The 25,250-nt window shown below is 38.0% G+C and overlaps 1 protein-coding gene across 10 annotated transcripts in view; it reads right to left on the bottom strand.

Annotated features, from left to right (window-relative positions):
* Nucleotides 1-25,250, bottom strand: part of tmod (tropomodulin) — a 132,994-nt gene that overhangs the window by 61,627 nt on the left and 46,117 nt on the right. The window contains exon 1 of one of the 10 annotated variants that reach the window (XR_014440676.1): nucleotides 12,207-12,377. The exons of the other annotated variants lie outside the window; for them this stretch is intronic. The gene's annotated coding sequence lies outside the window, so the exon portion shown is untranslated. Of the gene's footprint in view, nucleotides 1-12,206; nucleotides 12,378-25,250 lie in introns of those variants that run through there. 10 annotated transcript variants of the gene reach the window in all.

Here is a 25,250-nt window from a genome sequence, read left to right as displayed (position 1 = left end):
AGTTAAATTTCTGATTGCTGGATGTTTAATTAGTGATCAGAACGCTATACTTTATAAAAGTAGCTAGCTACAGCTACGTTTACCAAAAAGTAGCTCGCTACGCTACTCACGTGCGCTATACTCGCTACTTCTGCATAAAAGAAACAACCGCATGGATATTCAAAAGAAGCCCCTAGTATGATAGTTGTACTTACTGGAAAATAGATCGTTATTTATTATCATAATTAACGTAATTCGTTATATGTTTGCCCTAACATTGTGGATAGCTGGGGGATGCTTCTTTGGTATAGCTAAATGAGCAACAGGTGGAGCAATGCCTTATGTAAGTTTCCTGTTGGGAATGCTTCCCCGAGGACAAAGTGCAAATTTTGTCACCTTGTAGTCAAAGAGCCCCAAGTTCGATACCTGGCAAAGGCACTAGTGATTCGGATCCAGTCTCGATTTGCTCATCTGTGCATAAAGTGAACTCAAAACAAAAAAAAAACTAGGAAAGACCTCTAGTTGGGAGGATGGATTCTTCTGGTCCTCCATTCCCCACACTACTCATCATCATCATTCTTCCTCATTCTCACAATTAGCCAAAAGAGGCAGAAAGTGACTCTAGATAACAGAATAACAAAATAAACCATTCATCCTCCTTGTCATGATTAGCAAAAGTTACAGAAAAGCGACTTAAAAGTAGAAGAAATACATACATTTGGAACCTGTATATTGGCATTAACTAAAGAAAATTATAGTTTCTGCAGAAAAGTCAATAATTCGTACATACCTTTTACAATATCATAAAATATATTGAGGAAACTGATGTATAAACCCCAGTGTTCTACACTTATTGCAATTTTAAAATTTGTGAACAAATATTATGACGAAAATAATTGTAATTCCAGAAAGTGCATGCCTATCATTCTTGTAACAATAACAAATATTATGACGAAAATAATTGTAATTCCAGAAAGTGCATGCCTATTATTCTTGAAACAATAATTTCTTGCTGGTGAGATCCTATATACTGACCATGATCAATCTGTTAACGTACTGAGCCATTGAATTCTGACACTATTGCTTTGTCATTCTCCATCCACTGATCGAATCATTCAGAACGCAGAATGCAATGAAAGGCAAGTTCACAAACTTCAAAATACGAATATCTTCGAAATTCGATGCCAACCAAGAAAATTTATCGCCTATTGAGAATATATGTACAGTTACGTACATGGACGCACATAAAGTTATGAACAAAGTGGCAACATTACAAGTTCTGCTACCTTCCAAGTTTCATGTTCACAGGGTGGTATTCGTAGGAGGGGATTTCCCCCTCTGGGTACTTGTGTCTCCCTCTGCTTGATAAATTTTATCCATGGGGGGAATGTTATATGGCATAAAGTCATTATCTCAACTGGAAATTTCTTAAATACCACACAGCTTGTTCCTCACTGGATGCCTGAGTTTGCACATTACATATGCATTTTAGTTGAACTCTTGCTTAATAGATGGCGAAGTGATCAAAACAATGTGGTTCCTTTATTTAATTAAATTAAAGCACTAATAAAAATATTCTTGGAAAAATAACATTACATAAAAAAGGGTGTTTTTACTTGCTTGTAACAAGTGTAAGAAATATGAACATTCATTTCAATGATTTATGTACTTATGTGGGCTTGTGTATATGTACATGCGAACATGCCCACTCATGCAAGAACACATAGTTTTTGTGGCATATTGAAATTCCTGTTGTCAAGCTTGAACCCAAAAATAAATACATTATCTGTGGTGTGAACACCAATGCCAACCTTAAACCAGATTCCAGAAAATAAAAAACTTTCAAATATACAGTGTATTTGAAAGTTACACTGTTTTCTCTCAGTTTGAGTCCTTACATGGAGGCTGAAAATTATTCGTTAGCCTTATGATTATTTCTATAACAGCAGAATCAGAGCTTCCTCATTGCCGTTTAATACTGGCATACACTTAATTCTTTTTGATATATATATAAATCACTCCAGGACCAGGCACGGATCAACGGGGAAGGCAAAAGGGGTGATCGCCCCTCCCATCTGCCATGTTTTGGATATATTATTATGCCTAATAATATTCAAGACTCATTCGTTCTGTATTTTAATCACCACGTTTATCAGGCTCAAGAAGTCCACTTTATGCTCATGATAGGTTAATCGGAACTGGACCCACAGTTTAAATTGGGATCAGAATGAGTCTACAAGGTGCCTTAAAAGGGAATCTGACCTGAGACCACTGCAGAGAATGCACCTTTATTTATTTCTTTATTCCTCATATCTGGCCTTCAGTTTACCCTGACAATGGGAGGAATTATGATAACAACAGGGGCTTAGCAAAGGGTGGGTGAGCTCCCGGGGTCTCGCGTCCCATGGGCTTATTATTTTTTAAAAGAAATGTAATAAATATAGGTAAGAAAAATAGATGAAAAGGACTAATTTTTGTGGGCAATAAAACTACAACATTATGTTTTCAACTGGTTATAAATTCTAGTGAAACATTACAATTTGAATGAATAAGTCAACTATTTAGTATTTTAAATAAACCGAGTAGTAGCCGTCTAATTTTAGAATATTCACGAAACCAAAAAACAATGAAACATTCTCTTCGAAATCGAGGGTGTAGAAAGGGGTACCGGAGCCGAAATGTATTTCGAAATATAACCAATTACCACAAGAACATTTCAGACATACACAATAAAATGAGATTCACAATAATTATCCACATTCTGAAATTCAAAATGAACTGATACAGGTAACGAGCAATGATGTCAAAATGGCTATCCTAAAAAAAAGTAAAATTAGCTAAGTCCAGAGATTTACTAACTTCACGTTCAGTTTCAATATTTACTTTCTTTAAGTTTGAAATGTCTTCTCTTACATTCAAGATTCTTTTGTACCTGAACGTAAACTAACACAAAAAAGCACAACAATGTTTAAAATGCAACAGTTATTTTTCATTGTTGAAGCTCATTACAGTAGCTATGAAACTACATCCAAAAACTGACGACCAGACATGCATAAGAATTATATTGTACTAAAGCTTTCATACCATTCAAAAGCGAAGAGATGCTAGCAGCTGCAGGACAGTACGTAAGTTTTTTAATTTTATTATTTTCAGTTGCTTTTCTGTAATTTCTGGCCAATAGCAGGAACGAGTTTACAATACCGGACCACTCTTCAATTGCTATGAAATTTCACCTACTCACTAATTGAGACCTCCTAATCACGAATCTGCATGTAATAATTGGCGGTCAAGTATGGAAATCGAGAAAAAAACGAAATAAACTATGTTTAGCAATGATGTGATTAAATTTAAGACACTTACAAGGACACCAATGCTCAGATCGAGATTAGAACACGGGAACTCCTGTGGCAAGATCGAAAGTCAGCCACCTAACACACTCATTCATCAAACCTATGTGTTTATTGTTATTAATGCTACATTAATTTGGCTTATTTTACTTTGCTTTTCTGCCATTTTTGGCTACTCGCGAAGATGAAAGGACTGTCACAAAGAACACCCATTCCCAGGCTGGCATTCGAATCCGGGACCCTTATTAATACTATATATATGTTCGAAAGCGTTGTTTGTCTGTAAAATAGATAAACCCTGTGGCCAACAGGTCTTAAGAGCGCCAAAGCCTGCCAACCAGATTTCAGTTAGATGGTACCTAGCGAACTCATAGAATCCCATCACCGCTGCTGTTACAGCTTGATAGATTAGATTGTGCAATGAATGCTAGTTATTTTCTTTATCTGCTATTTTATCTACTAGTTATATCCTGTGTGTTATATTTTGTGCTAACAAAATATAACACAGGATCATCCTGAAGTAACTTGGGTTCTTGCTGTAACACAAATATGTCTTGTTTCCATATTAAACACACTATAGATGCTAACCAATGCAGATTTTTTAATTAATTAATTAAAAGCACTATACATTTCCACCCTATATCTCATGAATTCTTGTTATTCGGATGGCAAGAAAAACTGCAGGATCTCTCCCGATAAGGTTTAGCCCTACAGATTGGTAGGAGACATCGTTCAAGTTCTATCTAGGACAATGGGCCTGCCTCTGCATTGGTCGCCCTATACTAGGTGTGATAGTACATGACGTTTTCTGAGCTAGTACGAGTTTGTCAGCTCTGGAATATTGCTGGGTCGGAAAGGCTCTATCTATGTTTGATCAGCATCCACTTTTGTTATGCTGGGGTGAACTTGGCCAGCTTGCCACAGTACAATTACAGTAATAACAGTAATCCCTGAGATATTCCCATGTCACTTCATGCAAATGTAGGTATGTAATGAAGTAAGTCATGATAGCCAGTGTGTATGTAAGTATGCAGATAGGTATATAATGTAAGACTACTAAAGGTTCTTCCTTTTGGAACTGTGAAGTATTCCTTAAGCTTGTAGGTTAGGTTGAGGGATAGGTATTTCAAGTGCCTTGTGCAATTTTTATTACCTTAGATTTAAACATGTCAGCATTTGCAGACTCAAAAGGAAGAATGGTGTATTACAAGAGATCGCTGTGGACATGAAAGCGAGATCTTGTTATACACAGATGCAATCGACATTTATATCGAGTGTATTTGCAATCGATATATCAAGTCGATTGCAGCTGGTTCTCCAGCACGAGGCTGTAAGGTACAAATGGCCTTGTGTCCCTCTTCCAAATGAAAAAAAGAGGTCCTCACAGATGGTAGAGACTTTGACGCAGTTGTGAGGCTTTGAACTGACATCTACCTGTACCAACGCTAGTTGACCACATCTTTTCAGGATCTTGAGAGACAGATTGCCAACGAAACTTATCACATGGAAAGCACATCAGGCATCTAACTTCCCAGCCTCAAAATCAATAATGCAAGGATCCATTCTAGGTCCCGAATGATCAAAAGCACAATAGACTTCGCATATCACATAATAATTGTTATGGAAGGTAATTCAAGAACAGGGTTGGAAAGATAGACCAGCATTGCAATAAACTCTCGAGGACTTGTGTATATGGCAAAATTGACAATTGGCACCCAGAAGACCCACTTTATAATCCTAAAGGATAAGCTGAATGCTAATAAATGCCCACAGATATAACTCAAGAGAAAAATCTTAGAAGCGTAAAGGAAGCTAAATATCTAGGTGTGAAATTACAAGAAATACAACGATGACATGGATTACATAACTTCAAAAGCTGAGCCTGTAATAAATAAATTGGTAGAAATAGGTTTGAACACATGCAAACTCCCTATGTTGCTTATAAACCCATACGTATTCATAATCTAAAGCAATAGTTTCTTTCAGCGGATCAAACTGAGAAGACTACCTAAAATATACAACATATGTAACAAAAATAACATCACAAACGAAAACCAAATAATCAAACACAGACCCACCATATACTGGTGCAATGAAGGACAAGAAGGAAGAATTTACAAAGTACCTATGTAATTGGCAAATATGACCCTACCATTACAGAACCAGGAGTGGAAGGAAGAATGGACTAACAGTCTCCACGCCAGGAGACTGTGCCACTTCTTCCCATGTATAAGAGAGAGGCTGATAACAACAGATTGCTTCACTTATGGTAAAAGGTCGACCGGATTCACAGTTTCCAAATTCCTCAGCATACAAAATAACTATGTCTCAGTACTGCATCATATGAGTGAAGCTTCTGTCTCTCCATTTTTAATGTCAGTTTGCTGTGCATTTTGCAAAAGCTGCCTCATTGACCACCTATTTACAGGAACACCAGCATAAGAACAAATCACAGAGCTCACTACTAAAAATAGACTGACTCTTCCTTGTGAATGTTCATTGTCCTAACACAACAAATTTAAAGGAAACAATTTTGTTAAGGGTGATTTTTTTTAGTGATACTTGTACTTCAGTAAAATATCGAGGAGAAAACTTAATTACTGAAATTTGCAAACTAATACCATGGTATATTTACCTACAGGGTTAGAATTCAGGTGCCACCCTCTTTTCCTCACTCAGGACCCAGCTCTCCTTTTTATATTTGCAAATATGGTGTAAGAAAGCCATGAATCCAACTAAGATAAAGCTACACATTTTGAAATATGATCTTAAAACATTTATTAATTGGACTGGATTTTTTTCACATTTTCAACATCAAAGACCAGAGAAAAAGTTTTGCCTGGAATTCTTCGTACATAAAAACACAAACAAAGTTTAATAACTTTCAACATGCGTACAACATGGTGTCCGAGGAATCTGGCACTAACTCTATCGTAATCAACAACAGACTACTGAACATATTTGTTCTTCTTCGTAGTTGCCTGGAATTCGAAGAAATACTGTATTTAAATTTCATAATACCTTTGCTGACGTATGCCTGAAGATTTTGTATCTATGCACTTTAAGATGTAAATTTTAAATAACACATCGGGGTTTGCATTCTGATCATGCACAGGCTCTACAATATATTGCTACGCCAATGGATAACAATGTACAATAATAACCATCTACTCCACCCTGGACCCCTTAAAAGAGCTAATCCGTAGAGCATAAAAGAACAATATAGATATTGTTCATATAAAACAGTGCAATTGTAGGTTCGACTCTGAAATTCACCCCTCCCAACAGTATGGATCCGCCTCTGTAAAGGACTGCACCTTCAGTCTACAGTCCATGTGAGCCATACATTTGTATTACCATACATGCTCATTTAGGACCATACGGTTGGCATACTTCATGCCATGCCGGTAGCCCTGTCTAGTTGGTTACAAAGTGCAACACATGAGTTGTCTACTTTGTCAATTTGGCATAGCATAGTGCAGGGCATGAAATTTCAAGTTTGAAGTCAGTCGCCGGTCTAAAATCTTTGGTCACCACTATTTTATATTGATAAATAATTATTAAAAATAACACACCTTAGGAATTATTGTTTTGTGTAGCGCTGTTGTTCTGCAGTGAAGTACCCAAGCCTACAATGTAACACTTGTTTCTGTATTTATTTGAACCTATTGCCTTATCTAAATAATCAGTTATGGCTGTGAAGTAACCAGCAGAAGTAGAGTTTGGCAGCTCTATTACTCCTAAAATGCCCTCCTTGATGTGACCATAATTTGCATCCACGTATCAAACATACATACACATTTGCATGCTCGACTGATGATCTATCTGTGGATCCATCAATCAGAAGGCTGATGTATGTACTTTTCTTTATTTTCTCCACTACATCTAACTTCAGATCTACAAAGTCTTTAAATGGATTATCATGTTTAGCTACATAGTATGCTACAGTAAATAAATTTGTAAGATGAGAAAACTGTATAATTTAACAATACAGGGAATTTCTCCATTTTGTTTGAAATTCGGCATACTCACTAATTTTGGCCCCCTAATCCGAATCTGCAGTCAAAATTTGGCGCTTATTTGGGGGCAGGTGAATCCGGCCAATTTCTAACATGCCCTTAACAGGGAGTCTATAGCTATAGGCGGGAAGCCGGAGCGGAGCGGAGGTCGGGCCCCGATAGCGGTTGGGGGCGGTAGGTCAATTACCCCAGGGGCGGAGCCCGGAACCGGCGGGAAATTTGGAAATCGAGAGTGTGGAAATAAGAACTTCATTTCGATTATTTTGCTATTTCCACGTGTGAGCGCCAAATTTTGACTGCAGATTCGTGATTAGGGGGCCAAAATTGGCGAGTATGCCGAATTTCAAACAAAATGGAGAAATTCCCGGTATTGTAAAATCGCTCCTGAGAAAACATCTGGTGATCCATTTTTAGACTGCATTTTGCCATCTGTGTTTCTGTCGGGCATTCTGTTGCCTTTGCACTGGCAACATTTTCACCATTAACTTTAATCTGATTATGCTTCAAAAATGACTCCTTTTTAAAAGGTACAGAAAACCCATTTCTTATCAACGTTACTGGTAGGCACCTGTTTACAATATTTGCAAGATGCGAGATTTGTTGCCTCGTCATACAACAACCACTCAAAATGGTTTAACCACTCTTTATTAAATTTTGTAGGTTTGGTGCGTATTACTCACAATTCCAGAATATAAAAAGGACATTAAAAAATTAACGTTAAAAAACTGTACTTATGTATGCGAGTATGTTGTTCCTATTTTCCTTTCTTTAGAACTACGTTTCGGAGACTAACTATATCCTTCTTCAGGTTCGTATAAAAAAACTAGGTACTTACTGTACGGACGCGATAAGAAGCGGCGTGCAATCAGAACGCAGAACGGCAGAACGTGACCAAATTCTGTCTCCTCGTTGGCTGCCATGTGGCTGGGGGATTTCTACGTTGCCACGTTCGCACAAACAGGCGGACAGGCTAATCAGCTGTTGGCAAGCTCGGGCATTCTGGCAAGCATGAAACATTTTATCTTCCTGCTCTACACAGCAACCGAAAACCTTCACTGAAAGAACCTTTGTTGTGTTTTTATTATGGTGCATTGCAAGCATCGCTACCGGCATCTTTTTACTTATGTTGTATCGTATCACAATTACCAACAAAAGAAAATGCGTCTTGTGTTATGAACAACACTGTGGCAAATCGTTCTCCTTTGATTTCATGCCGCCTCTCTTTGCCTTCTTTATCACGCCGCAATTGTTGAAGCTTCAGAATGTACAAATGAAATGTATTTCTTGAAAATCAGGGCAAATTACGTAAAAACAAATTACATACAACTTCGTTTCGTTAACACGTTTTTAAATTATATTTTGAAGAACCTACAAAAATTCACCTCGAAAACAGAATTTTACAGAACTGAGTTACTGTATTACGGAGAAGAATTTATCAAGAACAAATCAATTGTGTGTGAATTGATTGATTGAGTTGGTGTTTTAAAGTCCACTTTGTGCACACTACGGCTAATCTGGAATGGACCTACAGTTGGAAGTGGGATCCGAACCACTATGTGCCTCGACAGGGTATCAAACCCAGGACTACTTGATTACAAGGCGACAACACTTACCCTACCACTGTGCCATCGGGGAGGCACATGTGGGTGTGTGAAGTGAGATAATTTGGGAGCTATATGAGAATACAGGCTCTGGCAATACAGAGTTCAATAAATTACAACGAAACGCTTGGCAATTGCTCGATTTCCTTAACATTAATGATACATTTGGTACATGCGTTATTAATGCTTTGAGCTACCTGTATGTAAAAACATAAAAAAATGAATGAAAGAACAGAAGTAGTAGTTAAAGAATCAGTTGTTTTTGCTTACCGGCTACCATTGCAGTGGCGCCATCCCAAGATCATCTTCATTGTTGGTTGGTAAAGGAACATCTTCGTCTGAGCTACTACTGTCACTGTTGTCTTCCCGCCCAAGTGAAATCACAAAATCCTCCATTTGCTGCTCTTCAACTCCCTCCTTTTCCCATGCTTCGGAAATAATCTTCCTTGTGTGTTCTATAGCCGAACGCCACCTATCTGCTGTCACATCCCCGATAGCCTGTTCTGTCAATTGCAAAATTTTAGACGGTGGAAAAGGTGGCAAAGTGTTGCTCTGTGCTACCAGCCCTTTGACCTGTGCCCAAATATGTTCGATTGCATTGTTCATACAATGATAAGGCGGGAGACGGACCACCGTATGTCCCACTTCTTCTGCAAGCTTGTCTCTTCGATATATGGGGAACTAGGGTTTATGTAACGTAAGGAGCTGCAGTAGTTCAGCCTTCCTCATGTTTCTGTGGGCTCGCGAGAATCCTGAAGTAGGTCGATCCGGCAACAGCGCGTCGCTACCAGAGTGGGTGGTCCCACGCCGCTTGCTAGCGCGTCCCGACAATAATACCACGTCGAAATGTAATAAAAGGATTGTGGACAAGGGTTGGTGTGGATACATTTAAGATATTATATCCCCGCCCCAGACGTATATAAAAAGCACGTCGTTCACTAAAGACTTGCACAATTAACCTATTCTCATGTTACAAATGTTAAAAAACTAAAAAAAACCTGTGTGAATCACTATATACAACTTGCAGGTATGGCCTTTCCTGCTCGACTGAGCTTCCTAATCTACATGAAGGTCACTCCTCCACGAACGCTTTCCTCCCCCCTTTATTTTCTTATTTCCCCTTATCGTGTCACAAATTCAACATAAATTCTCGTTCTTCTCGAGCAGCTTGGATAACTTCCAGAGTGACGTGGAACACATTTTGGAAAGTGGACATAGAATTGCAAAATAGGAAATAATTAGAAAGAGAAAGTTAGGAAGAAATGTGTACGAAACAGTTTGTAGAGGGGGAAGAATAATCTTAACACGGATGAAGGAAATTTAGAAGAAAGATGGATCAATTTCCTCAAAAAAATGGGATACAGCCTGGAAGATTGCACCCAATATCGGTTCCCGAGTGATTGTGGAATGCTTAGGTATATGTTAAATCATGGATAGACGAAATAAACTACAGCCTGTACATAAAAACACAAACAGAGTTTAATAAGTTTCAACATGCGTACAACATGGTGCCCGAGGAATCTGACACTAACTCTATCGTAATCAACAACAGACTACTGAACATATTTGTTCTTCTTCGTAGTTACATGATTATACATAATATAATGTTCAATCACACCAGTCACCATTGTAAAACTTGTGAAAAATGATAATGTACCAGATGTAATAAAATATATGAAGAAATGTAAGGAAAACAACTCTGTCACATGGAGTTTGAAGAAATCAATGAGTTTCATCTAGCATTAAAAGTAGTACCTTCAGTTCCTCCAACTGGTAGTATAAAATATGGCTGCCACTATTTTCACCAGGTGGTGAGAATAGCATGTATGGCTTTTTTCATCCGGTGCTGAGAACAGCATATGTGGCTATTTTCACCAGCAAAAAGTAATTACATGAATCATACCATAATATTGTATTTCATCTTATTTTATTATATTCATTGGCAGTGTTGCTGAACTTACTGCTAAGAAGTTATTTTAAAATAGAAACTGGTGCGACTACTACTGTCACCAGGTAGTGAGAATAGCAGAAAGTGCTGGAGACCATAAATTACATGATCAGTGTTGGTTTGATTGATTGGCCTTATTATACTTTGCTTTTTGTGCCACTTTTGGCTAATTTGCGAAGATGGGGATGAGTGATGAAATTGATACTAACAAATATTCATGCCCAGGCCAGGATTCGAACCCGGGGCCCCTGGCACCGTAGCTCGATGTGCTGACAACTCTAGCACAGGGCCTGTGATCAGGTGTTGGGAACTGTTTGCAAAAGTAATTTTAATGTTCATGCTAATAGCTCTAAACCTGATCTGCCTAACCTAACAACAAAAAAGAATTTAGGAACGTAATACCTCTTCATACGTAACTCATGTGACACATTAGCAGCACCAGTCCATATCAGAACACCTTGTGGTATTTTTCCAAATCCATGGCATGCAGAAAAATAAATGTACACTGGCGTAAGCTTCATACACATCAACAACTAAAGAATACAGACCAAGCCAGGTCATGCGGATGTGCAGTTTCAAATCCAGTGAAAATAGCTCAAAAGCTACCTTCACCAGCTGGTGGAGATAGTCACTCTGATAAAATATTATGTGCAGTGTATGATGGTATACACTTTGCTTCACACGGAAATCAGTGTCACTGACTAGAAATATATGCTACAGTGCAACTTGTGGAAAGTACAAGGGAGAATACTTGGTTTGTAATTTTTATTACTGAAGGGAGAAAAACGAGCACCGGATTCTACGATCGAAATGTAGACAGTTCGAATAAAATAACTTTAAAATATGCTCAGTCATACTGTATAGCCCTCTTTCGTGACGGAAAAAATATAAATAGCTAGCACAACAAATTGGCACATACACTAAAATACAATATATCTACATAATCTCGGTGAAAAAATATTTTAGTCATCTGATCATGTGCATAATATGCGAAGTATGAATGCAAAACTGTGAAACAGTGTTACGGAGCTACTTCAAGTGACAAATAATGCTGTACAGAGGAATACATCATCTAGTTATCAAAATTAAATTAAGTATGTGGCCATGATAATGACATGAAAAAAAGTTGTTCCGTTTAAATGTCTCGTTAGTGCTTTTAATGAATTCTGACACTGTGTGCACAATGGGGTTTGGCTTTCAAATGATGTACGTTCAGGTGTTCTCAGACCAAAGCAATGGTTCTGAAGACTTGGCAATGCATTCAAACTAAAGCCTGAAAATAATTAAAACATAGAATATTGAAAATACTCACCGACTTTCAGTTACAAGGGATAAGCTGATTCTGGCAACTGACTTTCGGTACACTAAATACTGTACACCAGTGATAAAACACAGGCGTCACGGTTCTGCTTACGAGTATATTCACTTCACATGAAAACACAATATCGGCCACCTCCCTGCACCGAAATCAGAACACGGCATATCGTATTTACCCTACGTTTCAGTACCGTACACTTGCGCTTAGCGTATTAATACAATTTTCAATAATATATCTGTAGTTTTGTTTGATTATATTAACATATGGAATTTTTTGTACAGAACAAACACAATATCGGTAAACTATAAAATTGTATAACTTTAAAACATAGTACCGTTCAAACTATGCTAATCAATTAAATTGTGGTAGACTTGCAGTAAGATTATGGATCACGTGAGGTAGCCATAGACGTTGGAAGAATTTCAGGATGGCTACTGGAGTGCCTTATTGTCGTTAAACGTTGCAATATGGAATCAATGATTTAATAATCCTGTGTAATATATACAGCATAGTATCATTCCATTTATTCCCCTCTTCCCTCCACGTTTTATATTTCTATACATGTCTGCTGTACTTCAGCAATTATCTGATGCTTGCATCACAATCAAGGAAAAAGTTATTCAGTTTTTTCATAGTTACTAATATTTTCCCAGGTGGGGGTCAACGATGGCGCCGCAGGTAAACAAAATTTAATACGCGTTTTTAAAATGGTAATTAAGGGCGCAATATACAGGAAGCAGTGCGGGCGGGCCCGAAAAAGGAGTACAGATTATTTCCGTATCCCTCATATAAATTTACGCAAATGTTCACGATTACTTGCTTGGACATTTTTACTCTCTTCTCTATACCCTGGTGTGCCCACAGGGGGGATTATGGCGCAGGTTGCGTCATCGAGATTTTTGGGGGGGAATTTTTCCCTTCAAATAATATAAAATTCCACATTTATATATTTTTCCAAATAATATGTAAAAATGTTACAATTAAATGCACCATATTTAATCCATTAGATGAAGAAAAGAAAGTGTTTAAGGGTATTATTGAAGGGAGGGAGAATAATTGACACGTGGGTTCTGGAGGGGGATTCTGAATTAAACTTTGGAAGGACAGGACAGTATCCAACTCTAGGTCTTAGATTATGGCGGGTATTTTAGTTAGAGGGGGATTGAACATTAAATTGATGGGGATATCCAATACTTGTGTATTACTATTGTTTTAGTCTGTAGCGTAAATTCTGAAGTGGAGACTGAGAATTAGTTATTTGGAGCAGGCAATATCCACTCGTCAATATCAACAGTAAATCTAAAATTTGCATGGAAATTTTGGTGGTAGGATTGACTATTAAATTTAAAGGGGGAGATAGAAAGCTTGATTGATTGATTGTTTGATTTAGTTTATTTTACTTCGCGTTTTGTGCCTCTTGGCTAATTTGCGAAGATGGGGATGAGTGATGAAATTGATGAATGGACATTCACAAACAACCAAGCCCGAGCGGGATTCGAACCCGGGACTATTGGCGTTACAGCGCAATGTTCTAACCACTCAGCCACAGGGTCCGGCGAGATAGAAAGCTCTTGATAAAGTGTTAAATCTTAGATTGTCAAGGAATTTCTGTAGTGAAGAGAGAGTTTGAACATTAAATTCTGGAGACTCTATTTAGCGATAATGTATCCACACGTTTTCGGCCCCGAACGTGCCAAAGGAGAAACTGGAAAAGACTAAATATTTCGAGATCTTAAGAAAGTACTGACACCCCATTAATATTTTTGAAAGCCTGCAAAGAAATAGATGTAAACATTTTCTTGCTCGCTTCGCTTAGATAATGTGTTGCTATGATGCGTGTTTGGCGCTTTAATAACGTGAATGTGAAGTTTTTGCACTATAGCTGTATTACAAGACAATCGGTAATCTCGAAATATGATGAACAATTTAGGGGTGGTCTTGAGTGATGGGTACCCCTGTTTAGGGAGAAGGGGCAGATCAAATATAGCGTTAAGTAACGCTAAGAAAATGTTACTTTCGGTAGACGTGCTGTCTTAATTAAATTCATTGTTGGGATTACGATATGGTTTGAGGGCGCTAATGATATGATTGGGGGGCGCATGACATGATTTGGGGGGTGCGCCATTGGCCTTGGGGGGGGGGATGGGCACCCCTGTCTTTACCTTCTACCTCCAATTTTCATATGTTAACAAGAAACAGAAAAAATCCTCCCCAGAGTAATAAGATCAAAGGTAATCTTAATTGGAAAAATAAATCGTTGACTTGGCACAAGAAAAAGAGTTTATTTAAGTAAATGCGAAGCTAAAGTTATGATGGTGCAGCTCAGCTCAGATCTCTGGGATTTATAATGGGCTTAAAGCGACAATTATGGGAAAACAGAAAGCCGTTCATTGTTCAGTCCACAATTTGAATCCGGTTTTGAATGATGATGCATGTGAAATTACTGAAGTAAGGCAGTTTAGAAACATTATAAAAGGTTTCATTGGAAATGTAAAACTATGGCAAATTTTAGCTTCGGATACACTTAAAAAATATTGTTCAACCCAGTGGTCTACTAGATTTCAATTAATCAGATCATTAGGTGGATGAAGGCACTTTCAATAGTAATATTAGAATCTAAAAAAGCGATGAAAGATGCCAAACTTCATCACTGAAAAATGACTAGAAGAGTTTGAATTTAATATTCATATAGACATGCAAACAAAATTAGTTGAAACAGTACATTTGGTATCCAAAGTTCGACAATCAGAAAATGTCGACTTGGAAAAAGCTTCGAACCTCCTTAAAAAATTTCAATTTCGTTACAATACAGAAAGAAATTTCAGAAAATATTGTTGTCTGCTAAATCGATAGCTAAGACATGGGGAGATGAAACAAAATTTGAAACTGCGAGTTCAACACGACAAACTCATTTCGATGAACTGTGTCTGGATGAAAGATTAAGGACACAGATAATGCCAGTTTTCTTTTTTCTTCGAACCTTCTACAACTTCAGACGAGAAACTTCATAGTGCAGCGATTGCCCTCCGTAATGAGTACGAAGACGATGTATTCTCCGAATATCCTGTTAAGTTTTAAGTTTCAGGAATGCGCTTAAATCTGAAATCACCCTAACATCTTCCATATGTGCTTCTTCTGGTTGATGATTGACACCAGCTTCCAGTGTTCCCGATCGCTGCACCGCCTTCTGTTTGTTTCCCCGCTAACTATTGCTATCCCGCAGAACGGAGTTTCCCAAAATTGAAACTTATGAAGAACTAACTACCTGTGGAGTACGTAGTATGACTCAGGCCAATGTAATCTACCGGGTGTCCCATAAGTCTGGAACTATAGGTATTTTTCACATTACCCTTTTTTCTGTTACAGGTAAACCATGGTTCTGACTAAGGAGGAGCGAATCCAAGTTATTTTGCTGGTGGGGACTTTGAACAAATCCTTTAACTATGTTGTACAGTAATAAGGTCCTAACATTAACTTGTTTTGTTCTTCTCTTATGGTTCCAGACTTATGGGACACCTTGTATAATAATTTATAGGCACACGTTCGACTTGTATAATTATTTAATTCATAAGCGTAGCTCCAACCAGCCATTCAAAGTAATTACCTGAATTTCTAGCAAAAAAAACTTTTTTGCTGACTGTATTCATGGAGGGGACCAATTTTTGTTATGCCACTGATCGTAATGTTCCATTCTTTCCTTAAGGCTTATATGGTCTATGGTTGATTTATTTTGTGCCCTATGTTGGAGATATTGGGACAAGTGGAGCAAAATTTAAATCTCACTGTTTTATTCGTAGCTGCCAAATCTTTATCGAAAGGCGTATATGTTATCTGTAGTTCAGTTCAGTTCCTACTCTATCTATGTTGGTGCTTCAAATGAAGTAAAATGTAATTCACTTCCAACTTTCATAAAAACCAATTCCTTGGAAGAGGGTCAAGAAATACACTCTGTAGTACAGCTGTTGAAGGAAATCAGTCTAGTTCTGCAGCGGAATCATATTTTATATCTTTATACAAGTATATTACTAATATTTCTGATATTCAGTGCTGAAAAATGTTTCTTCAGTACCCACATGGTAGACGTGAATAAAAAGTAGTAAACATAATTAGAACATTTCAACACTTAGAAAATGTTGACCCTCTGTACAGTCACAGACAATTCTAGGTTCTAGCGACATCATTGACTTTCAATATAGGAGTTTCAACTCGGGAATGTGCATGGATGTACACCCAACGGCTAAATAAATATAAAGCGAATTGTCCATCAGCATATTCATTCAGTCTGTTTTCCACAGTGTGATGTTAATTAATAAAAACGCCAATAAGCAGGGGACAACATTTCCTTCGTATCAACAGAATTCCATTGCTGACAACAACACAGGATTTAGAACAGGAAAAATGAAAATAGCGATGGACAGTTTGCCTAGTATTATCTTTGCCGTTGACTATACGTACAGTGGGATGTACAGTGGGATCCATGAGTATTACCGTGCAAATTGTCCATGACTATTTTCATTAATTTTTCTCTTACATCCAATGTGTTTCAAGAGATGGATTTTTATGTATGCTGGTGCAGAAGTTGTCAACAGCTTGTTATGAGTTTTCTTTAAATTCCTGAAGCTCTTATTGGGTCAAATAAAGTGCACGAACATGGTGATGGACAATTTAAACGGTAATACTCATGAATCCCACTGTACAAGTATTAGTCGGCAAATTGTCCATGACAATTTTCATTACTCTTGCTTGTTTGGCGTTTAGTTTCAATTCTTGAAGCTCTCATTTCGTAAAACAATGACAATAAACATGGTGATGGATAATTTGCTTCGTTTAATCTCCACACTCTTTGGGATTGCTTCCTTCTGGAGCTAAACAAGCATACTGAAAGATCTCGGGATTCTGCCACTAGTAGAGATGTCCGTATCTATCGATTGGAAGTGGAACACATATGAAAGCATTCTCTACAGCAGTTCCTGGCATCCCACTGCGAGTCTATTTCGAGTGAAAGGAGCTTACAAACGCCTTATCCAAAAATACATGCAACACAGCTTTTGGCAACTACGCGTTCCTTCTGGCAGACTGTTTATTGTTTAATGCAGATTCTGACAGTTTTCAATGACAATGTAGTCGGGATTATGAATACTTTTCAATCATCTTTCGTGATGTGAGATTCTTTTTAGTTTCAACTCTCATGGTACAGCCGGTGGCAAATGTTATATTAAGCAAATTGTCCACTACTAGGCTATGCTCATTCGAGAATTGAAAGAAATGAACCAAAGAAGAAGAATGAAATGTTTGCTCCAGTATCAGTAGGACTTCCATATAGAGAGAAACAGGAAGTGTAAGAGAAAGAGATTGTAAATAGCAATACAATTTGCCTACTATTACACTTACCACCGATTATACCTTGCATCAAGACAGCAGGACGTTGCTACTCGAGAACTAAACCCACATAATTGACTAGAGCAATGACGAACACTTCATACGCACCCCTTCATGTATCAAATATATGTGTATTTTCTGTTATATGCTACTATTAGTGACATCTTATCTATCGTTTTACACTATGTTGATAAAAAATATTCAATTCCAGCTGTCCACCCACCCCCCAGACAAGACAAAGACTGCGCGAGCTGCCCCTCGGTATATGGAGTGTCCGCCACTGGTCTAAAGAAGCGGTTCCTAATGGGTGGTCCGTGAAACCTATCTAAGGAGTCCATGATACCATCTCTTCTCTATCGGAATGTATTATTAATTAAACATTATTGATTGTCTAAGTTCCCCCCTTTTCTACCTAAAGAATCATTGTCGCCAACATTCAATTATTATCATTCTTGCATGTAATATCACCATTTTTGGGCGTCCTTTTAGTACCTAAAATATTTTCTTCATTCAAATACATCTAATATTTTCTTATTTCTTTCCCTGGAGTGTCCTAATGAGCAACACTGACCCATGACAGAATTTGTCATGCCCATTAAACAACACGTGAAAAGTGCAGAAATTAGGCGTAGACTATTTGATCGATTGATTGAATATTTTTTAGGTGGGTCAACAATGGGATTACTTGCACCCATAGCATTACACGGAGACCAGCCCTTTACCGTACCTAAAAAAAAAAACACGTATCTCTGAGGACTAAAATATCCTTACCTAGTTAAAAGCTGAGGCTGTAAAGAGGATTATAGCTACTGGTCGTAGGTCCAGACACCAGAATCTCGTTGTCGCAGTAACAGGGGTGTACTACGTGAAAGTGAGGTTGGCATTTGGGTGCTTAAGGAAAAGTTACCCCTTACACCCCGCTTCGATTATTGGTTTCATTTATGAAAAGAATAGATTTTCTATCAGTGCCATTGTGGATCGTACTTTTCTCCTGAAGACCTCTAATGTATTAATAGTATACTCGAAGCTGTATCTTCATGGGTTCGGGGCCGGGATAAAATACCTAATATGAGCAGGGTCCATAACTAAAATCTCCTAAAGTCATGACAGCTGAAAACCAGGATATCCCCCTATCTCACTCCCCGTCTCTATTTTACAATGTGGAGCACACATGTTCCCGTCAAAATAAACAACCAGCACGTCCCACCTATAGGTTTCTTACCATTAGGTTTCAAAACAAGTACTATATAAATGTATCTATCCTCTCCCATCCTTGCTACGTGGCCTACTCATCAAAGTCGTCTTGGTTTATTATTTCAATGATGCCAGGAGATGCATGTAGATTATTCAGTTCGATATTATTATTATTTTTATTTGTATTTTCCTTGTGCGAGCTATACGCTGTACGCACTACATAAATTTTACTTTACACACATTTACTCTTTCCTTACAGTCATCTTAACCTCTTAACGTTAATATACAGGTACTCTTAGTAGTTGATCAGATATAAGGAAATAAGATAATTAGAAAATACGAGAATTAGACATAATACGCATAGTTTAGCAATCAAATAAAGTTATGTGTCTGGTTGCTTTGGTGTCCAGTCTCTATATCAGGCCCGTAGCTAGAATTGATCTCTAGGGGGGCTCACGGTTTATCAGGGGGGCTCAGTTTATCAGGGGGAGGGGCTTTATAAAATGAGTGACTTTTAAAAAAAACGTTTCACATTAAATAAAGGTAAGCTATTTTGTGTGTGTTAAGGGGTCATTAAGTTAATATAAAACATTAAATAGAAATATAATACAAATAGTACCCTCTTTTTCAATATCTTCTAAAACACTCTCATCTCTCGAAGTGTTAATTGAATGTTACTGACCTCATTCCTTACTAAACACTTCTTACAATTTTGATTACACAAATATTTGTATCCCATATGAAAAATGCACAATATTCAATAATAGTGACTACAGTACATACCTCTGCCTTAAAAAAGTTGGAGTCGGCGATTCTTCATGTTCTTGAACCTGTGAAGCAGTCTGGACATACCTATGTTCGATGCTCATTTCTTCTCAAATGCCAGAAAACAAGATTTGCCAGGCACTTGCTGCACATTGACAGTCTCTGAGGGCTATTGATGCGGGTTAACACAGAGAAAGTGGATTCACACAACGCTGTACTGCATGCAAAAGTTCTTATGCCAGCAAGTAGAGCATAAGTGTCTTCGTAGGCCATTCTAGTTTTGTACAGTTCTTCAAAAGTATCATGGGAATCTAGTTTCTTGAGATATGCATTGGCAACAGTTAGTTCCTCTTTCGACGGAATGGTGATTCCAAAGGATGATAAATATTCAATATTGCTAAATTGAAGGAACTCAGCCGATGACATAGCCTCCAATAAGTCGTTGTTATTGGTAAAGCGTCTATTTATTTCTGTTAGCACAAGATCTAAACATTCGTAGAGTATTTGTGTGAGAGATGTGTGCTTTTCCTCTCCTAGGACGTCAGTGATAACGAAGTCTTGCAACTGTGTATTTCGTTTTCTCTTTCTTGTGGTGTGCTCAACAATCTCGTCCTGAATTCCAACCTCTTCTTACTTTCTTTCAGAATGGCTTCGTACACATCTTCCTGACGCATGCTCCTTAATGTTTCTGTGGCAGCTTCAATCATCTTTCTACCAGCATCCAAATGAACATTACGTGCTTGAAGCATTTTATCAACTGGACTTAATATTTCAAGGATCTTTTTCATGAACACTAAGCAAAACCGAAACTGAGGTTTGCTAAAGACTACAAGCAAACCAACACTTGCTGCTACGTCATCCCCATTAAAATTTCCATTTTTCACCAACTGCAAAACATGAATTATATCTCTGTAGTTTTCAAATATTGTTCTCGTCATTTCTAAATGTCCTGACCAACGTTGTTCTAAATGTCGCGAAAGACTTCTCCCCTCGTATAAGATGGAAACTTTTCCCTTTTTTAGAAAATTGTGCAACATGGAACTCTGTTCGAAAAAGTGTTTGATTGGAGAAATTTCATCCACACATTTAACAATTACCAGATGTAACCGATGGTTAAAACAATGAACGTAAGGAATTAGACGCCCAAGCCGTTGCTGGATTAAAGTTGCACACCCCTTTTCTTCCCACTCATAACTGAAGCTCTGTCAAAACACTGGCTGAGCAATTTCGCACTATCCAAACCATATTTCTGGAAAATATTTAGTGTTAGACCTGCAATAGACTCTGCATCAAAAGTTGACAGTGTTTCTATGCACAGAATTGATTCCACGACTATCCCATTCTTTACATAGCGAATTCCTATGGCTAAGTTTTCTCTGTTGTTTTTATCTCGTGTACCATCTTCAAGCCAAGTATACAAAGGAACATCTGCACTATTAATGTCACTAACAATGTTTTCACGTACGATGTCAGCCATTATTTCAATAATGTCATTTTGAATTTCAGGGGACAAGCAAGATGCGTTTTAGGCACCTGCTTAAAACAGACTGCCAGTTTCTCATCTTTTCGAAGTGTGAACTCGAAAAGATTTCGAAACAGGCTTTGTTCTTCATGTTCTTCTAAGTGGTACGTTCCCCTAAGAGGCAATTCGTTTATTGCAAGGAACTGAATAACTTCAACAATGCTCTTGATATAATAATGATTCTTTACAAGAACATTCTGATTCACTAGTGTAGAGATAGATTTTCCCATCAACGAACGGTTTTGCTTTTCTGGCCACCTTGACATTGCTTCTACGTGTGTAAGTGTCGCATCATGTTTCACTAGCCCTGCTTTGGTTTTACCGAAAGGCCGATATTGTCTACAAGCATAGCAAAATTCTGCATCTAGAAATTGTGAATACTCTAACCATTTGGACCTTTTAAACCAGTCACTTTGTAAACATCGTCCATCAGTATTTCGGGGGTAATGTTTGAGTTTTAGCTTTTTAATTTCCTCACCTGGTTTGGAAATGTCCTTTACTTCTGTAGGCAAGAAATCCTCGTCTTGATGGGAGGCAGCCGTAGAGGGGAAAGAGTAGTTACGGTGGTCGCCGTGGTCAAAGATTCAGATGTTTTTTTACGAATTATAAATTTATCCATGGTGCTAAGGAATCGTTAAAATATCACAACACTACACACCAAGGACGAAACATGGTAATTATTCGTCACTAAAACCACTCACTATCACACGAATCAGTTTTACGAAGATACAAAACTCAATAACACCCGCGCAAACGCGAAACCTTCTTTACACAAATAAAGAACTCAACAAAGTGTCTTTGTCAATGTTTTTCCCCAACAGGGCATGGGCAAGCCCTTATATTCCACCCCCGACTGGACAATAAAACTCCCCTTCGCAAAACTTGGAAGCCGATGACCTTTGATGCAGATGGAAAGGACCTGCTACAAGGGAAAGCTGAAAGAGGGGGAGCGAAGGTAAATAGATCCTCCATGGAAGAACTTTAGAGAACCTTCTAAATACTTCCCGTTACTTAAACTTCGGTTTATAAACAAGATGAACAAATGTGATAGCTGCTCTTCATGTTCTGTGAATTTATCCTTCTATCAAGTTATGAGCAAATAATATCCACTCTCTACATTTCACTTGAAACGGCAAACAAATTATGCAACAGTTTTACCTAATACCAGGGGGCTGACGACAACGCCAGGGGGGGCTGACGACAATGCCAGGGGGGGCTGAGCCCCCCCTGGCCCCTGCCTGGCTACGGGCCTGCTCTATATACCTCTATTTCAATCTTTCACTTCACACACAAACTCCCACACAAACTATCCTGTTGTTTCATTGCTATTGGGTGCAAATTCCTTTCTGAACAGTTTATTTCTTTTGCCACGAATAGGCGTCCTCATCCCATCCCTCTTCCTGCCGAAACTACAGCGCGTGCCACGGTCGAAAGACTTTTCACATCTATTCCATCTTCTCGTCTGTCAGCAGCGAGCATTCTCTGGATATGGTCACTGCATCGCCCAGCAGAAGTATTGGGGGGACAATTATGACATGAAGGTTAAAATACAAAGAGACTGGACTGAATCATTCGTGACCCTCGAAAAAACGTTCAAGGGAAGGAGCAAGGAGGGAAGAACGTCCACCTTAACAACTTCCTGTCCTGTTTTAGAGAGGTGAGGGGAATGGCAAAACAGTTGGCAACACCAAGCTAGCCTTCCTTTGACGGTGTGTATAACTTGACAAGTTTAAAAACAAGACGCTGCAATCCATTGTTTGCGCACCTCACATCACATTTCCCCACTCCATAGTCTGAGCCGACGTTCATTCGCAGTGTTGCAAACTGGAGGGAGCTGAATCCTCTGAGAATTTTCAACGAAATTTGAATGTGAAAGGCATGAATTAGTATCCCGTCACCTACGCTACCTATTGATTGCGCTAAATTCTAAATACATTTTGATATTTTCCCTTTAAACCTTAAATGAATTAAGTTATATTAGGGATATTTCTTACCAGCATAAGAAATGTATGAAATAAAACGATAGAAAAATGAAAAATATATAAACGATAGAACTGAGCTCACCTTCTAAATGTTTTCCAGTTCTCCTTCTTCAGTTTCACTCTCCCACTTATCCGAGTCTGTGTCTACCGATGAATCTGTGTCCGTGTCTGAATCGGCTTCACCAAGTCTAATTATCAGTTCATCTACACGCTCGTCCATAAGTCCATCTCTTTCAAAGTAAGAATCTTGCAGCCAAGAGTAAAGAGCATGAACATTTCAATGCTTTAGAAAAGAACACAGGCAAGCTTGTTATCAGATTGCCTTCTCGTGGTGATTGTTGAACGATAAACATACGAACCACCACCCCACTCGGTTTAAAAAAAACAAAAAAAAACTGGACACTGCTCGATGTCGCATTCAGAAAATGAAGTCATTCGTCCTGTAGTTTCTCTTCGTTATAAACCTTAACGCACGTGCGTAATACTACAGTTTACGATCGGCTCACCGCACGCATTTTCAAAGGCCGGATTAAATAAAATGAACCACTGATATAATAGGAGCCTGCAGTGGCGTACGCAAGGGGGGGGGTTACCGGGTTTAAACCCCCCCTTGAGCTTTTGAAATATTATGGAAAATGCTGTAGAAAAAAAATAAAAATTGCTAATTTATCACAGTCAAAGATCTGCAACAGTAATAAAAATAAAAATAGTAATAATAATAATAATAATAATAACAATACTAATAATAATAATTTGAATTATTATTCCCATGCAGCATGGAGAAAAGCACATTTCAAACACACGCATCTTTAATAGTGAATGCCTTGAAAATAAACACAAATTCTTGAAAATTAAATATGAGGGCAACTATGATTTAAAAGAAAAAAGTTGTTTTGTACATCAGCTGCAACAATGTTCATAGAACATGCATTTTTTTTCTGTGAACAATGAGCCTTAACTAAATAAAGTTCTTGGTTCGTTGTAAGCTGCTAATGTAGACAAATGCTAGGCCTACAAGAACACACGATCACCAGTCCACCCTTCCATTGTTTGCGCGGTAAATTTGAATTTCTGAAATCGAACTACAATAAGCTTAACTATTGTGAAATGTTTTGTTGGCAAGAACAACGAGACAACCAGGTGTGAATTATAGTGCCCGTGCATAGTAGATTTTGAAAGCGGCATTGGCGTGTTTCTCATAAATCTTTACAGTGTAGTTTGGGATCCGTCGATATGTCTAAACAATTTAAGCCGCCGCAAAGTTCAATAATGTTGAAGAAGTGCTTTGTGAATCACCTAGAAGTGATAAATGTGTTGGAATGTCTATAAACTTACTTTTGAACAAAAACATACACTCAGTGGAGTGGAATTTAGCAACATGTATTCTCCTGCCTCATCATCATCCTGGGTGAGTTCCCATAGGTAAAGGTAATGTGAGTTCCCATAGGTAAAGATAATGTAAATTCCCCCATGCATATAGCACCGTGTCATGAAAGCACGTTTAGTGGTGTGGTGGGGCTCCACACATTCTCAATCTCGGCCATTTTGGGAGTGATGTGATCAGCACCATGCTCCGGCAGCATTTATCCCCCAGGGTTGCTCTCAGGTACCCATTGATATGATGCTGGGTGCGGGGACAAGGCTGGATAAATTCCAACCAATTCCGGGGATCTCCCGCGAGGTTGTCAGACTAGACTAGTGCGGCTCCATGCTGCGGCTCCTTGGCTGAGTTTCATATTTTGATTATTTCAATTAATTTAATATATTTGATTGTTTTTATGGACTATCATAAATAAATAACCATTGACTACACAATTATTTCGTAACAAAGAAACCAAAAAAACTCCCAAGAATTTGTTAACAATCGAATGACTAGAAAATAATTGTGTCCTATTGCTTTCATAAATATATTTATGTAGATCTCTACTACTTAATAATAGTAGTGATATTAGTAGTAACAGCAGCTGCATTAGTAGTATTACTAGTAGTAATTAAACTAATTAATTAATTATCAGTATTATTAATTAATTAAAGTATAATAAAACAATGGTAATGTGAATTTGGAAAAAGTTTTAGATATAACCCCCCCTTGATGAAATCCTGCGTACGCTACTGGGAGCCTGCATGCACCGTCACGCTAAACAGTGAAAATTGTTTGTCATATTTGTTTTAGCTTAATTTTGCTGAGTTGGCACC

Source organism: Lepisma saccharinum, chromosome 24, assembly GCF_977018435.1.
Source record: "Lepisma saccharinum chromosome 24, izLepSacc3.1, whole genome shotgun sequence".
Classification (NCBI taxonomy): Eukaryota; Metazoa; Arthropoda; class Insecta; order Zygentoma; family Lepismatidae; genus Lepisma; species Lepisma saccharinum.
The sequence above is the reverse complement of the archived record's forward strand: the minus strand, read 5'-3'. Positions and strand labels throughout refer to the sequence as shown.